This window comes from Oncorhynchus keta, unplaced genomic scaffold (assembly GCF_023373465.1).
Source record: "Oncorhynchus keta strain PuntledgeMale-10-30-2019 unplaced genomic scaffold, Oket_V2 Un_contig_4463_pilon_pilon, whole genome shotgun sequence".
Lineage (NCBI taxonomy): Eukaryota > Metazoa > Chordata > Actinopteri > Salmoniformes > Salmonidae > Oncorhynchus > Oncorhynchus keta.
Window position 1 is genome coordinate 1 of NW_026287782.1, and position 8,403 is coordinate 8,403.

Consider the following 8,403-nt stretch of genomic DNA (forward strand, 5'->3'; position numbering starts at 1 on the left):
GTTAGTTATGATGCAGGGTGGTTAGTTATAATGCAGGGTGTATATTATGGTGCAGGGTGGTTAGCCATGGTGCAGGGTGGTTAGCTTTGCGCAGGGTGGTTAGTTATGACTATGTAAATATTATGATTTATGATTTGGCAGGGTGGTTATTTAATGAAGGGTGGTTAGTTATGGCAGGGTGGCTAGGTTATGGGCATGGTGGTTAGTTATGATGCAGGTGGTTATTATGGCAGGGTGGTTATTATAATGAAGGTGGTTAGTTATGGTGCAGGGTGGTTAGTTATGATGAGGGGTGGTTAGTTATGATGCAGGGTGGTTAGTTATGATGCAGGGTGGTTAGTTATAATGAAGGGTGGTTATTATGGTGCAGGGTGGTTAGTTATGATGCAGGGTGGTTAGTTATGATTTAGGTGGTTAGTTATAATGCAGGGTGGTTAGTTATGATGCAGGGGGTTAGTTATGATGCAGGGTGGTTAGTTATGGTGCAGGGTGGTTAGTTATGGTGCAGGGTGGTTAGTTATAATGCAGGGTGGTTATTATACGTGTTTTAGGGGTGGTTAGTTATGGTGCAGGGTGGTTAGTTATGATGCAGGGTGGTTAGTTATGATGCACGGGTGGTTAGTTATGGTGCAGGGTGGTTAGTTATGATGCAAGGTGGTTAGTTATGATACAGGGTGGTTGAGTTATGGTGCAGGTGGTTGAGTTATGATGCAGGGTAGTTGAGTTATAATGCAGGGTGGTTAGTTATAATGCAGGGTGGTTAGTTATGGTGCAGAGTGTTAATTATGTGCAGGGTGGTTAGTTATGATGCAGGGTGGTTAGTTATGATGCAGGGTGGTTAGTTATGATGCAGGGTGGTTGGTTATGATGCAGGGTGGTTAGTTATGATGCAGGGTGGTTAGTTATGATGCAGGGTGGTTAGTTATAATGCAGGGTGGTTAGTTATAATGCATGGTATGAATTATGATGCAGGGTGGTTAGTTAATGCAAGGTGGTTAGTTATGATGCAGGGTGGTTAGTTAAGATGCAAGGTGGTTATTATGGTGCAGGGTGGTTAGTTATGATTGCAAGGTGGTTATTATGGCAGGGTGGTTATTAAGATGATGGTGGTTAGTTATGATGCAGGTGGTTAGTTATAATGCAAGGTGGTTAGTTATGGCAGGGTGGTTAGTTTATGGTGCAGAGTGGTTAGTTATGATGCAGGGTGGTTAGTTATGATGCAGGGGTGGTCATTTATGATGCAGGGTGGTTAGTTATGATGCAGGGTGGTTAGTTTATGATGCAGGGTGGTTAGTTATGGTGCAGGGTGGTTATTATGATGCAGGTGGTTAGTTATGATGCAGGGTGGTTAGTTATGATAGGTGGTTAGTTATAATGCAGGGTAATAGTTATAATGCAGGGTGGTTATTATGATGCAGGGTGGTTAGTTATGGTGCAAGGTTAGTTATGATGCAGGGTGGTTAGTTAAGATGCAAGGTGGTTAGTTATGGCAGGGTGGTTAGTTAAGATGCAAGGGGTGGTTAGTTATGATGCAGGGTGGTTAGTTAAGATGCAAGGTGGTTAGTTATTATGTTAGGGTGGTTAGTTACATTTAAGGGTGGTTAGTTATAAATGAAGGGTGGTTAGTTAAGATGCAAGGTGGTTAGTTATGGTGCAGGGTGGTTAGTTATAAATGCAGGGTATAGTCATAACGCAGGGCGGTTAGTTATGAAACGGGGTGGTTAGTCATAACGTAGGTGGCTTTAGTTATAAGCAGGGTGGTTAGTTATGGTGCAGGGCGGTTTAGTTATGATGGGGTGTTTAGTTATGGCAGGGTGGTTAGTTATGATTTAGGGTGGTTAGTTATGATACAGGGTGGTTAGTTGCGATGGCAGGGGTTAGTTTATAAATGATGGCGGGTTAGTTATGATGCAGGGGTGGTTAGTTTATAATGCAGGGTGGTTATTATAATGCAGGGTAGGTTAGTTATGATGCAGGGTGGTTAGTTATAATGCAGGGTGGTTAGTTATGGTGCAGGTGGTTAGTTATGGTGCAGGGTGGTTAGTTATGGTGCAGGTGGTTAGTTATGATGCAGGGTGGTTGGGTTATGGTGCAGGGTGGTTAGTTATGGTGCAGGGTGGTTAGTTATAATGAAGGGTGGTTAGGTTATGGTGCAGGGCGGTTAGTTATGGTGCATGGTGGTTAGTTATGATGTGCAGGGTGGTTAGTTATGGTGCAGGGTGGTTATTATGGTGCAGGGTGGTTATAATGAAGGGTGGTTAGTTATGGTGCAGGGTGGTTAGTTACGATGCAGGGTGCATAGTTATGATGCAGGGTGGTTAGTTATGATGCAGAATTGGTTAGTTATAATGAAGGGTGATTGAATTATGGCAGGGTGGTTAGTTATGATGCAGGGTAGTTAGTTTATGATGCAGGGTGGTTAGTTATATGAGGGTGGTTGAATTATGATGCAGTGGTTTAGTTTATGATACAGGATGGTTATTATGACGCAGGGTAGTTGAATTTATAATACAGGGTGGTTAGTTATGGTGCAGGGTGGTTAGTTAGATGGGTGGTTAGCTATGATGCAGGGTGGTTGGTTATGATGCAGGGTGGTTAGTTATGATGCAGGGTGGTTGTTTATGGTGCAGGGTGGTTAGTTATGATGCAGGGTGGTTGGTTATGATGCAGGGGGTTAGTTATGATGCAGGATGGTTAGTTATGATGCAGGGTGGTTAGTTATAATGCAGGGTGATTGGTATGGCAGGGTGGTTATTATGATGCAGGGTGGTTAGTTATGATGCAGGGTGGTTAGTTATGATGCAGGGTGGTTAGTTATAATGCAGGGTGGTTATTATGATGCAAGGTGGTTAGTTATGATGCAGGATGGTTAGTTATGATGCAAGGTGGTTAGTTATGATGCAGGGTGGTTATTATGGTGCAGGTAGTTGAATTATGATGCAGGTGGTTAGTTATGATGCAAGGTGGTTAATTTATAATACAGGAACGTGGTTAGTTATAGTGCAGGGTGGTTAGTTATGGCAGGGTGGTTAATTATGATGCAGGGTGGTCATTTATGATAGGGTGGTTAGTTATGATACAGGATGGTTAGTTATGATGCAGGGTGGTTAGTTTATGATGCAGGGTGGTTAGTTTATGGTGCAGGGTGATTTAGTTATGATACAGGGTGGTTAGTTATGATGAGGTGGTTAGTTATAATGCAGGGTGGTTTGAATTTATGGTGCAGGGTGGTTAGTTATATGCAGGGTGGTTAGTTATGATGCAAGGTGGTTGAGTTATGATGCAGGGTGGTTAGTTATGGTGCAGGGGGTTATTATGATGCAGGATGGTTAGTTATGATGCAGGGTGGTTAGTTATGATACAGGGTGGTTAGTTATGGTGCAGGGGTGGTTAGTTATGATGCAGGGTGGTTAGTTATGATGCAGGGTGGTTAGTTATAATGCAGGGTGGTTAGTTATGGTGCAGGGTGGTTAGTTATGGTGCAGGGTGGTTAGTTATGATGCAGGGTGGTTGGTTATGATGCAGAAGATGATGATTTTTAGTTATGATGCAGGGTGGTTAGTTATGATGAGGGTGGTTAGTTATAGTGCAGGGTGGTTATTATAATGCAGGGTGGTTGAATTATGGTACAGGGTAGTTATTATACGCAGGGTGGTTAGTTTATAATGCAGGGTGGTTATTATGATGCAGGGTGGTTAGTTATGATGCAGGGTGGTTGGTTATGATGCAGGGTGGTTAGTTATGATGCAGGGTTAGTTATGATGGCGGGTGGTTATTTATAATGCAGGGAGTTGGTTATAATGCAGGGTGGTTTAGTTATGGTGCAGGGTGGTTAGTTATGATGCAGGGTGGTTATTTATAATGAAGGGGTGGTTAGTTAGATGCAGGGGTGAATTTAGTTATGATGCAGGGTGGTTAGTTATGATGCAAGGTGGTTAGTTTATGATGCAGGGTGGTTAGTTAAGATGCAAGGTGGTTATTATGGTGCAGGTAGTTAGTTATGATAGGGTGGGTTAGTTATGATAGGTGGTTAGGATTTAAGATACAGGGGGTTAGTTTATAGTGTTGGTGGTTAGTTATGGTACCCAGGGTGGTTAGTTATGATTTAGGTGGTTAGTTATGATGCAGGGTGGTTAGTTATGATGCAAGGTGGTTAGTTATGATGCAGGGTGGTTAGTTATGATGCAAGGTGGTTATTATGATACAGGGTGTTAGTTATAGTGCATAGGTGGTTAGTTATGGTGCAGGGTGGTTAGTTATGATGCAAGGTGGTTATTATGATGCAGGGTGGTTAGTTAAGATGCAAGGTGGTTAGTTATGATGCAGGGTGGTTAGTTATGATGCAAGGTGGTTAGTTATGATTATGGGTGGTTAGTTATGATGCAGGGTGGTCATTTATAATGCAGGGTGGTCAGTTATGATGCAGGGTGGTTAGTTATGATGCAGGGTGGTTAGTTATGATGCAGGTGATTTAGTTATGATGCAGGGTGGTTAGTTATGATGCAGGGTGGTTAGTTATGATGCAGGGTGGTTAGTTATAATGCAGGGTAGTTATTATAATGCAGGGTGGTTAGTTATGATGCAGGGTGGTTAGTTATGGTGCAAGGTGGTTAGTTATGATGCAGGGTGGTTAGTTTATGGTGCAGGGTGGTTAGTTATGATGCAGGGTGGTTAGTTATGATGCAGGGTGGTTAGTTAAGATGCAAGGTGGTTATTATGGTGCAGGGTGGTTAGTTAAGATACCAAGGTATTGAGTTATGGTATAGGGTGGTTAGTTAAGATGCAAGGTGGTTAGTTATGGTGCAAAATTGGTTAGTTAAGATGCAGGTGGTTAGTTATGGTGCAGGGTGGTTAGTTATGATGCAGAGTGGTTATTATGATGCAGGGTGGTTAGTTATGATGGGTGGTTAGTTATGATGGGTGGTTAGTTATGATGTAGGTGGTTAGTTATGATGCAGGGTGGTTAGTTATAAGATGCAAGGTGGTTAGTTATAATGCAGGGGGTTAGTTATAATGCGGGTGGTTAGTTATGGTGGGTGGTTAGTTATGATGCAGGGTGGTTGGTTATAATGCAGGGTGGTTATTATGATGCAAGGTGGTTAGTTATGGTGCAGGGTGGTTAGTTAAGATGCAAGGTGGTTAGTTATGGTGCAGGGTGGTTAGTTAAGATGCAAAGGTGGTTAGTTATGGTGCAGGGTGTTGGTTATGATGCAGGGTGGTTATTATAATGCAGGGTGGTTAGTTATGATGCAAGGGGGTTAGTTATGATGCAGGATGGTTAGTTATGATGCAGGGTGGTTAGTTATGATGCAGGGTGGTTAGTTATGGTGCAGGGTGGTTAGTTATGATGCAGGGTGGTTAGTTATGATGCAGGGTGGTTGGTTATAATGCAGGGTGGTTAGTTATGGTGCAGGGTGGTTAGTTATGGTGCAGGGTGGTTAGTTTATAATGCAGGGTGGTTGGTTATGATGCAGGGTGGTTGAATTATGATGCAGGGTGGTTAGTTATGATGCAGGGTGGTTATTATAATGCAGGGTGGTTGAGTTATGGTGCAGAAGTGTGGTTAGTTATGGTGCAGGGTGGTTAGTTATGATGCAGGGTGGTTAGTTATAATGAAGGGTGGTTAGTTATGGTGCAGGGTGGTTAGTTATGATGCAGGGTGGTTAGTTTATGATGCAGGGTGGTTAGTTATGATGCAGGGTGGTTAGTTATGATGCAGGGTGGTTAGTTATAATGAAGGGTGGTTAGTTATGGTGCAGGGTGGTTAGTTATAATGAAGGGTGGTTAGTTATGGTGCAGGGTGGTTAGTTATGATGCAGGGTGGTTGTTATAATGCAGGGTGGTTAGTATGATGCAGGGTTAGTTATGATGCAGTGGTGGTTATATGGTGCAGGGTGGTTAGTTATGATGCAGGGTGGTTAGTTATGAATAGTTATAATGCAGGGTGGTTAGTTATAATGAATGGTGTTATAATGAAGGGTGGTTAGTTATAATGAAGGAGTGGTTAGTTATGGTGCAGGGTGGTTAGTTATAATGAAGGGTGGTTTAGTTATGATGCAGGGTGGTTAGTTATAATGCAGGGTGGTTAGTTATGATGAAGGGTGGTTAGTTATAATGAAGGGTGGTTAGTTAGCAGGGTGGTTAGTTATAATGAAGGGTGGTTAGTTATGATGAAGGGTGGTTAGTTATAATGCAGGGTGGTTAGTTATAATGAAGGGTGGTTAGTTATGATGCAGGGTGGTTAGTTATAATGAAGGGTGGTTAGTTATGGTGCAGGGTGGTTAGTTATAATGAAGGGTGGTTAGTTATGATGCAGGGTGGTTAGTTATAATGAAGGGTGGTTAGTTATGATGCAGGGTGGTTAGTTATGGTGCAGGGTGGTTAGTTATAATGAAGGGTGGTTAGTTATGATGCAGGGTGGTTAGTTATAATGAAGGGTGGTTAGTTATGGTGCAGGGTGGTTAGTTATGGTGCAGGGTGGTTAGTTATGATGAAGGGTGGTTAGTTATGGTGCAGGGTATAGTTATGATGCAGGGTGGTTAGTTATGGTGCAGGGTGGTTAGTTATGATGGTGGTTATATAATGAAGGGTGGTTAGTTATAATGCAGGGTGGTTAGTTATGATGCAGGGTGGTTAGTTATGATGCAGGGTGGTTAGTTATAATGCAGGGTGGTTAGTTATGATGGGGGTTAGTTATGATGCAGGATGGTTAGTTATGATGCAGGGTGGTTAGTTATGATGCAGGGTGGTTAGTTATGGTGCAGGGTGGTTAGTTATGATGCAGGGTGGTTAGTTATGATGCAGGGTGGTTAGTTATAATGCAGGGTGGTTAGTTATGGTGCAGGGTGGTTAGTTATGGTGCAGGGTGGTTATTATGATGCAGGGTGGTTGGTTATGATGCAGGGGGTTAGTTGGATGCAGGATGGTTATTATGATGCAGGGTGGTTAGTTATGATGCAGGGTGGTTAGTTATGGTGCAGGGTATTAGTTTATGATGCAGGGTGGTTAGTTATGATGCAGGTGGTTAGTTATGATGCAGGGGTGGTTAGTTATAATGCAGGGTGGTTGGTTATGATGTGGGGGTTAGTTATGATACCCAGAGATGGTTAGTTATGATGCAGGGTGGTTAGTTATGATGCAGGGTGGTTAGTTATGGTGCAGGGTGGTTAGTTATGGTGCAGGGTGGTTAGTTTATGATGCAGGGTGGTTAGTTATGGTGCAGGGTGGTTAGTTATGGTGCAGGGTGGTTAGTTATGGTTATGTTATGATGCAGGGTGGTTGGTTATGATGCAGGGGGTTAGTTATGATGCAGGATGGTTAGTTATGATGCAGGGTGGTTAGTTATGATGCAGGGTGGTTAGTTATGGTGCAGGTGGTTAGTTATGATGCAGGGTGGTTAGTTATGATGCAGGGTGGTTGGTTATAATGCAGGGTGGTTAGTTATGGTGCAGGGTGGTTAGTTATGATGCAGGGTGGTTAGTTATGATGCAGGGTGGTTAGTTATAATGCAGGGTGGTTAGTTATGATGCAGGGGGTTAGTTATGATGCAGGATTGGTTAGTTATGATGCAGGGTGGTTAGTTATGATGCAGGGTGGTTAGTTATGGTGCAGGGTGGTTAGTTATGATGCAGGGTGGTTAGTTATGATGCAGGGTGGTTAGTTATAATGCAGGGTGGTTGGTTATGGTGCAGGGTGGTTAGTTATGGTGCAGGGTGGTTAGTTATGATGCAGGGTGGTTGGTTTATGATGCAGGGTTAGTTATGATGCAGGATGGTTAGGTTATGATGCAGGGTGGTTAGTTATGATGCAGGGTGGTTAGTTATGGTGCAGGGTGGTTAGTTATGATGCAGGGTGGTTAGTTATGATGCAGGGTGGTTAGTTATAATGCAGGGTGGTTAGTTATGGTGCAGGGTGGTTGAATGGTGCAAGGGTGATTTAGTTATGATGCAGGGTGGTTGGTTATGATGCAGGAGGTGGTTAGTTATGATGCAGGGTGGTTAGTTATGATGCAGGGTGGTTAGTTATAATGCAGGGGTGGTTAGTTTATGGTGCAGGGTAGTTAGTTATGATGCAGGGTGGTTAGTTATGATGCAGGGTGGTTAGTTATAATGTTATGATGCAAGGTGGTTAGTTATGATGCAGGGTGGTTAGTTATGATGCAGGGTGGTTAGTTATGATGCAGGGTGGTTAGTTATGATGCAGGGTGGTTAGTTATAATGAAGGGTGGTTAGTTATGGTGCAGGGTGGTTAGTTATAATGAGGGTGGTTAGTTATGGTGCAGGGTGGTTGGTTATAATGCAGGGTGGTTAGTTATAATGCAGGGTGGTTAGTTATGATGCAGGGTGGTTATTATGATGCAGGTGGTTAGTTATGATGCAGGGTGGTTAGTTATGATGCAGGGTG